At 38.8% G+C, this 13,215-nt stretch overlaps 1 protein-coding gene across 4 annotated transcripts in view; it reads right to left on the minus strand.

Moving 5' to 3' along the window:
- The window catches only part of LOC107722221 (RNA binding protein fox-1 homolog 3-like), a 446,938-nt gene that overhangs the window by 287,960 nt on the left and 145,763 nt on the right, over window positions 1-13,215 (minus strand). The gene's annotated exons all lie outside the window — the stretch shown is intronic.

The following is a 13,215-nucleotide window of genomic DNA, read 5'->3' on the forward strand; positions in this document are numbered from 1 at the left end:
ACACAGAACCATTCACTAGCGATCGCCTCCAGTTAGCAATATTGTCCAATTTGCTGTAACGTGTGGCAAACTACTGTTGCGACATTGTGAGGCCGCAGTTTTCAAAAGTCAGTAGACGAGTTTGCTCTCTAGCTCGTAGGATGATGCTGCCTTAAATGGTTTATACATGGAAAGGTTTACTGAGTCCATCAAAGCGGATGTACCCTGCAGAGATGATGCACACTGTTTGAGGGATTACATCAACTAGGCCCTACTTAAGGGCAGCCAATAGTTGGCCACACTCCTGCCAAGAGCATGTCAGAGGCTGTAGAAAGCCACTCGACAAGTGCAGACAACTTGTTGCCCCTGGCACATAGACATTACTGACAGAGAAGGAAGGAGGAGACGGAATAAAGGTATGCTTCTCCAGATTACAGTAAAACTAGCACTTGTGATGTCCTCACCTGCTCACCTGCACCTGATCCTGTTCCAGCAGCACCTATCTCTGCTGCCCCTGTGTCAGTCTTCTCTGGTCCAGTGATGTTCACCTCTGGTCAAGAAGAGCTCAAAGTTCCTCCCATTGTGCCAGTACTACAAACGCCAGTAAGGCTCCCTGAGTTTCTGTTCACCATCTCTTGAATTTGACATATAATAATCTAAAACAAATTTAAGTGAGCTTTATAAATAATCAAGCAAATATTTATTGAAACAAAAACCAAAACAAACTGAACAAAAACACACTGAACTGAACCAAAACAAAACAAAACAAAACAAAACAAAAAACAAAGCATCCAACAACACAAACTTTAAACTTTGAAGATCATTACAACGAACAGGCCTTTTATCCTTTCCTCAGTAGCTGAAAAACAACAAAGGCATTTACATAGAGTAGTAACGTAGAGCAGCAAAAATCAATTAAGCAACTTCTGAACCTGCAACCTTTCACATGTAAAGCAAGAAGCGTACCCCTAAACCACAACATCCCTCATGAAGCTAAAATCCTGAAATTGCCTCTGGTAAAGTGCCTGTGTGAACTGACGCTGCTTTAATTACCTCCACACTGATGAGACTTTCAATCACGTATTGTACATTCAATTGTTCAACTATATCTCAGTGCACATCATATTTCACCCTCAGCACTCCTACATCCTGCGGCCTTTTACTCTAGAGACTCCAATTATTACAGCAGGGAAATTAGTCGAGAAAAATGAGAGTACACAAAATATCAAGAGGAAATGGATAATTATTTGCCATTTTTAAGCAGTACTTTGCTTTAGTCATATTTTTGTCTTTTAACTTATAAAATCTTCTGACTGAAATATAATTTTACTCAACAAAAATAATGCTTTGGTAGATAATATGCAAAATTAGGAAAATGTGTCAAACTGTAACAGACTAAACCTTTGCTTTCAAGCATTTTAAACATGAATTATACATATAAAAGATTATCAATATCAACAAAGCAATGATATAAATCATGTAATAATAAGTTTACTTAAAGGGGTCATATGATGTTGCTAAAAAGAACATTATTTCGTGTATTTGGTGTAATGAAATGTAAATCGCATCATATGACCCCTTTAAGTATTTGCTACCTTTTAAACATGAAAAATTACTTATCTTGTCATATACAGTGTTATTTTGGTATTGAGACACTATTACTATATATTACTATTATAACTAAATGAAAATGAGAAATGTTGCCTTGTCAAATAGCTGAAATAAGTTTGAGTTTTTAACATTTATATTTTATTTTATTAAAATTATATAATTTTCATTATTATGCATCATTTGCCTTGTATTTGCTTTTGTTATAAAAAAAAAAAATCTCTCAACAAACATTCAAAAATAATTTTGTTGCAGAGATAAAAACTGCTCAAGCTCCAAAACGCACACATACAGTATTTCACATGATCACACTTGTCAAGAGAGTAGCTTTATAAACCCTTCAAAACTCATGTGGCTTAACACTAAATTTTACCCATGCATAAGGATGCTGGCACATGGCTACGCCATTTCATCAAACAACTCAAACAAGGGGACTGTAAGGCGATGGAATCTCATGAAATAAGATGGCGAGATGGTTTACAGTCTCTGTATAACTGCATGTGAATAAATCCACAAGTGTCTGCAGGGCAGGTCAGCAGTATGAGATGGGAATTCAGACTCTGCCTGCAAGTGCGAGTGGGCATGTCTATGTGTGAGTGTCAGGCAAGGCCATGACAGACGTGCACTGGTGCATTTAGCCTGGCCCTGAGTTACACTATGTCATTGAGAGCTGTCATTAGCTCATGCAGAGCACAGCTGAAAGAGAGCGAGAGCCTGGGGGTACAGATTGTGAGTGTGCGTCCCAGACTACACGTGTGTGTGTGCAAAAGCCCGCGAAAAGCACAGCATATTAACACTCTTAATCTTCTTCTGCATGTCGTGAGGGACTGTTTCATGGTTATTACTTCTGTTCTTTAGGGGAAGATCTGCTCGGTGATGAGATGTAACAGCTAAGGTAAAACATTAGCCTGTGATGCATGTTGGAAAATGGTGGATTGTGGGAAGGGGATGTGGAAACCTGTTATGATCTCCTTAATTTTTCAACCAGGGTGGAAACGCCACCCAACTATAAAGATCATAGTGCATTGAAAAGGTATATATGCACCACATACAGAATATCATCTCCCAGTAGACAAGATGAGATGCATTGTAAAGATACATTGATTTCATTACACCACTGCACTGGAAACATCTACACCTTTTTATATTCAAGGCTGAAAGGTGGACATAAAATTTTTTTGTTGTTGTTTTTTTTAGTGGAAATACTGATACAGATTTGTCTATCCTGTCTGGATTGACAATGTTCGGTTCGCCCTTTTAAGCACCTGGCAGCTGAGATGTCTTTGAAGATGTTGTTTTGCCATTTGGTTGTACTTCACCTACCAAGTGAACACACTATGACATGCAACCAGCTGGCAAGCCGTCTAAACCCACGCTTTTGATGTTCCTCATCAAACGTGCTCTTGAAAAAGCTAATTAATTGGAATAATGTTGTGGAGTTTTACCTTTATCAGCATATTCAAGTCACAGGCGCATCTTTTGCAAGGTGGTGCGCCATTCATAACTGAATTTTTTAATTGAATCCTGAATTTGAACTAGTTACACAAACAGGATGTAGAATTGCAAATTTTAGTCAAAGGAAATAGAATTCAAATGAAATGAAAATCAAAGAAGTTGAACTGTGATTTTTAACTAGAAAAGCAAAAGACATCAAAACAAACTTTGAATGTTGGCTTGATAAAGCCTTTCTGAAACTTTTGATAGATAGATAGATAGATAGATAGATAGATTCTAATTTGAATTCCAATTCAACTTCCTTTGTGGAATTCAGAATCTTCAATTCCTAATTTTTTGCACAACCTTGTTTTCTTTTTGCTCAAATTGTTCCCACATTCAAATGCCAGTGCTGTTTCACCACAGAGACGTGTGTGTAATTTTCTCAGGTGACCTCTAGTCCAAACCCATCCAGGATTTAGGAGAAGCGTTCCGTCTCTCCCTTTACATTGATCGGCGGTGACGGCCCTTTTGCGTACCATTATCTAGACACAATAGGAACAGAGAGGACACAATCGCACCTGCCAATCAATCCAGGGTAAATATTTGTGTTTCTCTCTCCCTCTCGACAGTTCTCCATGTGCAAGGTCTATGATCTTATTATGCTCGCGACCTTTCGATGATAAAGGCAGCGTCTGTGGACGCACCACAGCTTGTACCACTATCCGCCACGGTCTCCCGTGAGCGCCTGTCAGAAAGATGCAGAACGAGTTATAGAAGACGACACAGGCTGCCGCTCTGCAGCCACGCCACAACACACAACATGCAAATAAGATAGGCTAAAGGAGGATCACAAAAATGAGAAAGAGACCAGGAGATGGTAATATAATATACAATACACCACTGAAAGTTGAGTTTGGGGTCACTTTTTTTTATTCAACAAGGATGCATTACATTGACATATTCCAGCTGTTCTTTTGAACTTTCTATTCATCAAAGAATAGTGTGTGTATGGGGGTGTGTGTATGGCAGTTTCACAGTTTCCACAAAAAGACTTGGGCACCAAATCAACATATTAGAATGATTTCTGAAGGATTACGTAACACTGAACACTAAAAATAATGTCTGCTGATAGGTGTGCCATCACAGCAATAAATTACAATAAATAAACAAACAAAAAAAACAAACTTCATAACTTTTTAGTGTTACAGTTTTTACTGTGTTTTTGATCAAATAATCACAGCCTTGGTGATCATTAGAGACTTCTTTCAAAAAGAATTACAAAATCTTACAGACTCAAATTTTTTAAATGGTAGTGTACGCTAAAACTCTCATTTAAATACGCATTTCATAGTACATGGACTTCTCAACTAACTATTTCCTCACCCTCATATTGTTCCATGTGAAGACAATTACGATGAACAAGGTTTACATCTTTCAAGTATCGAAATGGACACAAAAGCACAAAAAAAAGTATAAAAAAAGAGGTCTAAATGACTTATACATTACTTAAACTTCATATTCATGTGGCAAAATTCAAATTTGAAGTAACATTTTTAGATAAACTACCCCTTTAAATATTGGAATATGGCCCAATCAATAAAAAGTTAACACTGTTTTTAGAGACTTAACAGGCGTCTGGATCTGACTGATAATCAAAGAATTACAGAAGTTATTAAAGACAAGACACAAGTGAGGTGACTGGCCAGACGCCATCTGATTGAGCCAGATAACGCTAGGTGAGCATTTGGCAAGGACCAGCGCTCCTCCATCCCTGCTCTCTGACAGATATTTCCATTCTTATTTCCGTGTCTATCTTTACAAGATTTTTGCCACTATGAGTCAGCTGCGCTTTGAAACCAAAAGCAGGAGAGCGAAAGAATCGAAAAAACAAGAGTGGGAGAAGAGCGGCCTCCTTAAAGTGCAGTGTTTTATGTGAACATAAACTTGCCCAACAGCACATACAAGAACATCATCAATCAAAACGCAAGACCCCCGCAGCCCAACACCAATATGAAAGCAATCAAATCTGATCATGGTAGCAGAAGAGATGAGAAAACAAACAGTGTAGTGTGTAATGTCACTGTAATGCTTTGCAAAAAACGAGGCCCGTGATCTCAGTCAATACGGCATCTGTAAGGACTGGGAAACATTAGCGACACACTTCTGGTTCAATCCTACCCCCTGGAGGTGTCTTGCAAGTCTCACTCCGACTAGATGAGAAAAAGAGGTGCTTTCACTGATCTAAAAAGCCTTTTAATTTTTACTCTCACCCTGCTCCTCATTAGGGACAACATGATTTGGAGTATATTGTATAATTAAGGTGTAACCCTGAAATGAACTGATCTGCTTTTCCTGTGGCGCTGATGAAAGTTTTAATTAAGTGTCAAACAGTTATTGAGGAACATTTGGGCACTCATACTGAGTGTGTTTATCTGATTCCTTTGGCTGCACCGCTGCCGTTTGGAGACAGTTATGAAAGCACACACACATGCGGCTCGTTTCCCCCCTACTTCTATTAAACCTCCTGCAAAGATGAGTTTTTGTACTTTGAAGGTAATTCTACAGGAATACATACATTGTTTTTACTGGGTTAAAAATGCTGCACAAGCAAGAAAACAAACTGATAACATTAGCGCACAGCTTTTTGAACTTTTTACAGCCTAAGATATCAGCAAAGGTACAATATCAGAGTTGTGTTACGAGAATAACCACGGCTGACATACCGGAGAGAAGCAAACAGGGCCTCCCATCTATTTTAAAACCGAAAGAGAGCCAGAAATTTCAGAACACAAAGGGGATTAGCCAACAAAAGGCCTCGTTGTGTTCTTCCTCTCTGTCATTCTCTCTGTCTCCATCTCTCTTTCTCTTTCCAGGAACCCGGAGCATCGCCTCATCAGAGAGACGCTAATGAGTTTAATTAATAATGGAAATAAATGCAGCCGCCACGGTAACTCCGGAGAGCTAAGCTGCCTTTCTCTCGGCAGCTGCAGCACCGTTTACACCGAGATAAGCGACACTCTTGAAAGAAACGGAGACCTGGACAGAACAGAGATGTACACAAGAGCCTAGATTTACTTTGTGATCACTTCATAATTCTCAAGGGTTTTGTCTTACAAATCAGTGTTTTTGGAATGAGGTCCCTATATTTCTCTCAGAGATTATATTTTGGAGTGAATCCCTGACTTTTCAAGTGTATTTTTCCTCAAAACAGGAAGTAAACATTCTGTGCAAGCAATGGCATTTTGATAATTACAGGCTTCTCTGGACAGCAGCAGGTGCACTAATAGCACACTTAATGACAGTCTGTCTTTACTCAACCAGGATGTCTTTTTTCCCCTCATATTTCTTAAGGTTTGATTGTCTTCTTGTGTTTGTAGCATGTTCCTGAGTTATATCAGGAATTTTTCTAAAAAAAAAAAAAAGAAAAATACATTTTATCACATCATTCCACTTCCTGAGATGTTAAATTCTAGATTTACAAGGTTAGCTATCTATCTATCTACCTATTTATTTATCTAGAGAGAGAGAGACGTGTATTTTAAATGCAACATTGTAAAACAGACATTTGTAAAACAGTAGATACATGACAGACAGAGAGACAGACAGACAGACAGACAGACAGATAGATAGATAGATAGATAGATAGATAGATAGATAGATATGAAAGAGAGAGATATGTACTTTGAATGCAAGATTGTAAAACAGACGGATAGACAGACAGAAATAAGAAATTGCCATCTTTGTTGCATTCTATATTTTTAGGAAGCAACATAGAAGACCTGCACACTGTTAAACGTATATGCTAATATCATGTAGCCATAGAACATGTATGGCACAGGCTGCCAATGAAGTACTGAGTTTGTCTAAGAACAAATATAGACTGCTGGTGCCATCTGGTGGCTGGAGTGGGAAAACAAATTTCAGCCTTTCTCTGTCTTTAGTGACAGTTTAAAACCAACCTGAGCATGAAGACTCAAAACATATACAAACCAAATTCCGTATTCAGTTATAATAATATATTTAGGGTATTTTTTTTTTATTGTTGTTTAATTTACATTTCCATAATTAAATGAAATGTGAATCATTACGGTACATTTTGTTCTCTGTTCTTATAGAAAGAACAGACAGCCACCAAACCTCCCAGCATTAGGACAAATTAGGATCAAAGCCTCATCTGTCATAAGCAGTTGCTCTTCAGTACCACCAAGCCACTGCATTGCTATGTCGCTTTATCTGAATGATGCTCTCAGCAAATAATTAAATATGATATATGAACATCTACCCATGAGCTGACGTACAACCTAAATAGTAAAATATAAACATATGTAATGTGGTCAATTTTTTGTTAATAATATAATATAATATAATATAATATAATTAATATAATTAATATAATATAATATACTTCTGGACCATTCTGGAGAACTATGGTAACATTTAATGAAAGCACAAATGTTTTTGTTTTAAATTGTAACTCACCTCAGTGTCCACCGGATGTCTCTATAATAAAGGAAGTAAGCACACGCTCCCTGATGTGAGTCACTTATTGCAGTTTACAACATTTGTAAGCAGGTGTCCATGCTGTTGTTTGGATCTCTGTGTCTCAGTGCTCAACTAGTCAGACAGACCCAGAGTGAAGCGAATTGTAATTGAGTGTAACATTAATTAAAATCAGGGCTCGACTAATGCTATTAACTAATATTTGTATTCTATCAGTCAGCACACTGTGGATGATTTACTCAGCTTTATATAAACATAGCCAGCAAATTAGCTTCCAGTCTAGATATCTTCATCTGCAGATTTAATAGATCTTTGTATCCTATCCTGAGCGTCTATATAAGAAAAAAAAAAAACTTGATACATATTACTTCATCTCAAAGTAAGGCGACCAGACTTCTGAAATAAATTTTTTTTTTTTAGTTCAGCAATAAATGTGAGCATCTAACTTCCTCCAGTAATAATTAAAAATAAATAAATAAGTCATGCCTTCACTTTTTCTGTTCTCTTAATATCATCCTGTCCTAGCTTTTTACTATTTTGAACGATGACTGAAACGTCACGACTTCTTGTGTTCATTGCCATGTTATGATACATTGCTTGTTGTATTCCTCAACTGTAAGTAATGGATAAAAGCGACTGCCAAATGAATAAATGTAATGTCAATGAAATTTTCAAAGTTGTTTTTCTATGACCAATGTCTGTCATAATACTATGAATTACACTTAGCCCTTATTACACACTTATGAACTGTAAAACCATAGAAATAGTTTAACTCACAACACCCTCATTCTCCTCAAACTAATGCTCATCAACTGGCAATGACAAAAGTGCATGACTAAACCAATGCATGAGCACTGACAGTAACTCTACTGAACAACAAAACTGCTATGTAATGGAACAACAACAAAAACGTCTCCAGGTTACGTATGTAACCATGGTTCCCCGAAGGTCTGCCTAGTGTGGAAGAGCACAACTGAGGCTAGAGAAAAGGGAGCCAGGAATGGCTAAAGTAGGCGGGGCCTGCCGTCCCGAAGGCCAACTTCTGGAGGGAGCCTCTTAGCACCGCCACGTTTCCGGGCGGTAACTGAGAGAGCGCTCGCCGGAGACCGCTGTGCCCTGTAACACTGGCAGGGTTGGCAGACTGATCTCCTGAGGGCACTGAGGAGAGACGGGCACCGTGTAATGCTGGAGGTGTTCCCGTAGCGTTTCGACGCAGCTCGAGTTCCTGAAGGGGAACTATATTATTGCGCATCATCTAAATAATGCATGGATCTAATGCAGTAAGTTGAGAGTGTGAAACTGTTAAGTAATAATTACCTTAAATAATTACCTTTAATTCTTTCATCATTCACTCACCCTCATGTCGTTCCAAACCCATTATGATCTTTTTTTATTTCTTCCCAAAAAGGGAGACAATTTAAATGAAGTTTGTGAATAAAGACTGAAGTTTTCAGGATACAAAAAGAAAGCAAAACACAAAACTTTCAGAAGAGAAGTCAATTTAATAAATGTGTTATATTCTAAATGTTTTGAATAACAGCTATATATTTAAATTTAGTTATTCATTTATAATTTTCCCCTCCAATCATCCGTTAACTGTTACAACTAAATCAGTGAGAGAGCGAGTTGAACACAAGAACTGGATTAATACAATTTGTGAACAAATCATCAGAATGGCTCTGTGAACTGTGAATGTCAAGACTGTATGAATAACGACTTAAATTTGGTTTGTTCCTCAGCTGAAACTATAATATTACTTTAGAAGGCTTGGAATATGTATGAGTCATATGCTCACTTTTATGATATTTTGTGGGGCTTTTTGTCATTTTTAGCTTGACTTGCATTATTACAAGAACCAGAAAGGTCAGGATGCATTTCAAAATATCACCTTGTAAATGATGACAGATCCCTTTAATGGAAAATGATAAAGATGTTCTCAATTAACGTAGCATACAAATAAATTGAATATTTGTGCTTTGAAACCTAATGTTATTGTCTTTGCCACTCGTCCTTCCTTTCCCGTTCTCATTAAGTATTTTGGTACACTCTTTTACCCCCTGTCTCTGCTCACTGTCACCATTCACTAAAAAATTTTCTCCTTGCTTTTCTCTCTCAGTCTTCCTGCTTGCTCCTGTTGCTTTCTCCAGCTCTCTCACTCTCTGACTACTCAGTTGCACTGTCTAAAAGTAATTATATGTGTTTAATAACTTCGAGGGCGATAAAACCTCTTGTTAGAGGAGCAAGGAGGTCTAGTTTAATGATGACAATAAAAAAGGGAACGAGAGAGAGACAGAGAAAAAGAGAGAGGGCAGGAAGGAAGGGAGGCAGGGGTACAGGTGATAAATGAAAGAAGCGTTCTACTGCCCTTTCTATTACCTCCTTTCAGTTGCACCCGTTGTTAAAAATCCATCCGGGGAATTAGTCGTTGCTGTCTTGTCCCAGATTTATGGGTCGGAGGGTAAAAAGGGGGAAAGGGAGAAACGGATCAGGGTTGAAGTTTCTCATTCGTCTCCCTGTAATTGGTGCCTTCATTTAGGGGGCTACAAAACACACCATAGGCCCCCACTTAAGCACCCCATCCAACTGCTCCTGGCTCTCTTATCCCAAAGAGCTTTCGAAAAGAAGCCCTCTCTTGGGTTATTATTGCTTATTCTGTACAGGACTACCGGAATAGAGGGGAATCAGCCGCAGACAACGAGGGGGCTTTTGTCAGAGTTATTTAAGTGTCGGAAATCTCAGGCGGACGGGCTGGCAGTGGAGAAATAAGCCCGCCAGCTTCGGGAGATGAAATAACAGAATGGATGTTGAGAGGGATGAGAGCTTGCTCAAAGCCAGCCGAGTCAGGCGCAGAACCTCAGGGCCGCCACGCACTGGCGACCGGATTCCGTTTGGAACTCACGGTGATCCAGGGATGTTCTATTCTTGCACCGTAAACCGTTCGGTCGCCCAGCCGAGTCAGGCGCAGAACCTCGGGGCCGCCACGCACTGGCGACCGGATTCCGTTTGGAACTCACGGTGATCCAGGGATGTTCTATTCTTGCACCGTAAACCGTTCGGTCGCCAATCCCGCAATCACACACGAGCGAGCTCTGGCACAGATTCGGCTGCATGTCTGTATGCAGATACGTCACAACAGGGTTCTGCGCTATTCAGAATTTAACTGAGAATGCCTTTTAAAACACAATTCAATTCCTGAATTTGAACTGAGGTAGCAAACAGGATGCAGAAATGTAAGTGTAGCGAATCAGCTCATGGGGAAATATGAATAATTAATCATAACTAGTTATAATTAACTATAAATATTTAGATCCGCTGTAGATATTTACTTGACCTCTCAGGGTCAACTGTCTGTCAATTCTAAGAACGTTAATTCCCTGGTTAAGGGAAATAACTTTCATACTGTACAACTCTACACAGAGATTGTAGCATGAAGCAAGAAATTCGGAGAAATTTATAATAACTGTATTATAAAATGAACATACAGTATGTATATATACAAATTTGAACCACAAACTCAAAAGTTTAAGATCAAATTTTAATTCTTGGCTTGATGAAACCTTGTTTGAAAGTTTTTTTTTGGGGGGGGACCCTGCCATAAAGGCTATTCTCGTGTCATAAACCCTGCCTGGGTTGGTTGCGCCCTGCTGGCCAAGAGGAGGACATTCCTAGACCACTGGGATGGAAATTATAAACGGGACTGAGGTAAAGCTCTGGCTCGGCCATATCCTTTGGCGCAGACCAAGCCTTAAGCCCTTCCGGCTCCAAGTCCATTGGCTGCTTGCCCGGCCCATGGAAAGGAAGTCTGACCAGGCCGCCCTTCCCGCATCAGCTTTGTAAACCAGACTCCTTGTGCTGGCATGAGCTGTGGTACAGGGCCATATGTCCGCTAGCGCGAGAGTGTCTCCTTACATCTGCTCCTACCATAACCCCCTGCCAAGGCCGGTCGACCTGGACCGCTTTTGCTTTCTTCCTCACCAGCCTGCTTTCCACTGCTTATTTCCATAAATATGCGTTTTATCTGCTTGCTGCTTTTAAAATCTAATCACCAAGCTGACAGAGAAAACATAAAAATCCTTTTTTAACATACAAACAAACAAACATGTAGATTCAAAGTAACACAGAAACATTTCTAAATGTGAAAATGTTTTAGCATTAGCATGCATGATCACACACTATAGCTCAGTGCAAGGCAAACACACAGAAGCTGCACATAAATCTATCCACTAACACAATATAATGCTCAAAGAGGACAACAAATAGCCATCTGAAAGGCCCGAACAGGTCTTTCTCATTGGTTAAAACGATTGTGGTCAGCTCTGACAGGCCCTATCACTTTCACAGCCTAGTCAGAGATTTGCTCTCCTGTGGGAAGCAAATGTGCTTTGATTATCTGTCGCAGCTTCCATGTTTCTTCTTATCAGCCGGATTACGTACAAACCCAAATGCCTTAATCCTTCATATCAAGACGGTGCCACAAAGGTAAATATGGCAACCCTAATCAAGACTTTATTAGGATAATATCATTAACACAAAAGGATAATTACATAGTCTTCTGTGCATAGATTGCAAAGGCTTTTGATATTCAGTCTCTTTAATTGAGAGTGTCTTAAGGAGAGCACGATAGCTGGCTGCTTGATCCTTATTGGTGTTAATGCCCAGTCAGATTCCATTTGTTTCTTCATTATGTGATGTTTCCAGTAAAGTCTGTCGAGCACAAAGAAGGGTAAAAATCCATTCTCGAGTCTCGGCGGAGATGAGGGCTGGATTATCAAGTGTTAAAGTTACACAAGATGAAGTTCGGGATGCTGCAAGCAGTTGCAAAGCAAAACTGCTCATGATAAAACTTCTTTTTTTCCTTTTCTCTCAGACCTATCTGGCTCATATATTGATATTCTGACTGTACTAGTGCAATCAAAAGTGGTTGCTGTGGTATTTGTGATAAAAGTACCGAGGGACTTGTCATGGTAGAGAGTCAAATATCAAGTAATCCATACACAGATTCTAATGGCATCACGGTGGTATAACATTTTCCTTTTTATTATTGGTGCTTGACGGTGGGGGAAAGGAAACCTTACCTCAGCATAAATTTTTGCAGATTACATACGCAACAAGCCTGTGAAAACAGGCTGACATTTAAATGCAAACCCCTCAAAACTTTGAGCCAAGTGGGTTTTGATGGCAACTTTGATGGCAAAAAAGGTAATCTTTGACAGATGTAGGCAAAAATGGCTGAATTTGGTCAGTGCAATAAATAATTTATCAATAAACAATGTATTAAGTTGAAATAATCAAAAATAGAAGTAATAATAATAATAAATTGGGATTATATATATATAAGAAAATATAAGAATGAATATAAATGAAATTATATATATATATTATACTTTTAATTTATTAAATAAAAAAAAGTTTTATTTTCTTTTTTTTCTTCTTGTATTTAATCTCATTTAGAGACCACTGAGTGAGACAGAATTGCCACTGGCACACCCTTAAAAAACAGGTGCGAGGTGCCCCTGGGTGAAATTATCTAGAACACATTATCAAACAGAATATGCCTTTAACTATCAGAGAGTTTTCAGACATCTCAATGAAAGCTCAACAGAGGCTTCTACTTCCAATTAGTTTCATCTACCCTCACACACACACACACACACACACACACACACACACACACACACACATACACACACA

This window comes from Sinocyclocheilus rhinocerous, unplaced genomic scaffold, assembly GCF_001515625.1.
Source record: "Sinocyclocheilus rhinocerous isolate Xijiao unplaced genomic scaffold, SAMN03320098_v1.1 scaffold334, whole genome shotgun sequence".
NCBI lineage: Eukaryota > Metazoa > Chordata > Actinopteri > Cypriniformes > Cyprinidae > Sinocyclocheilus > Sinocyclocheilus rhinocerous.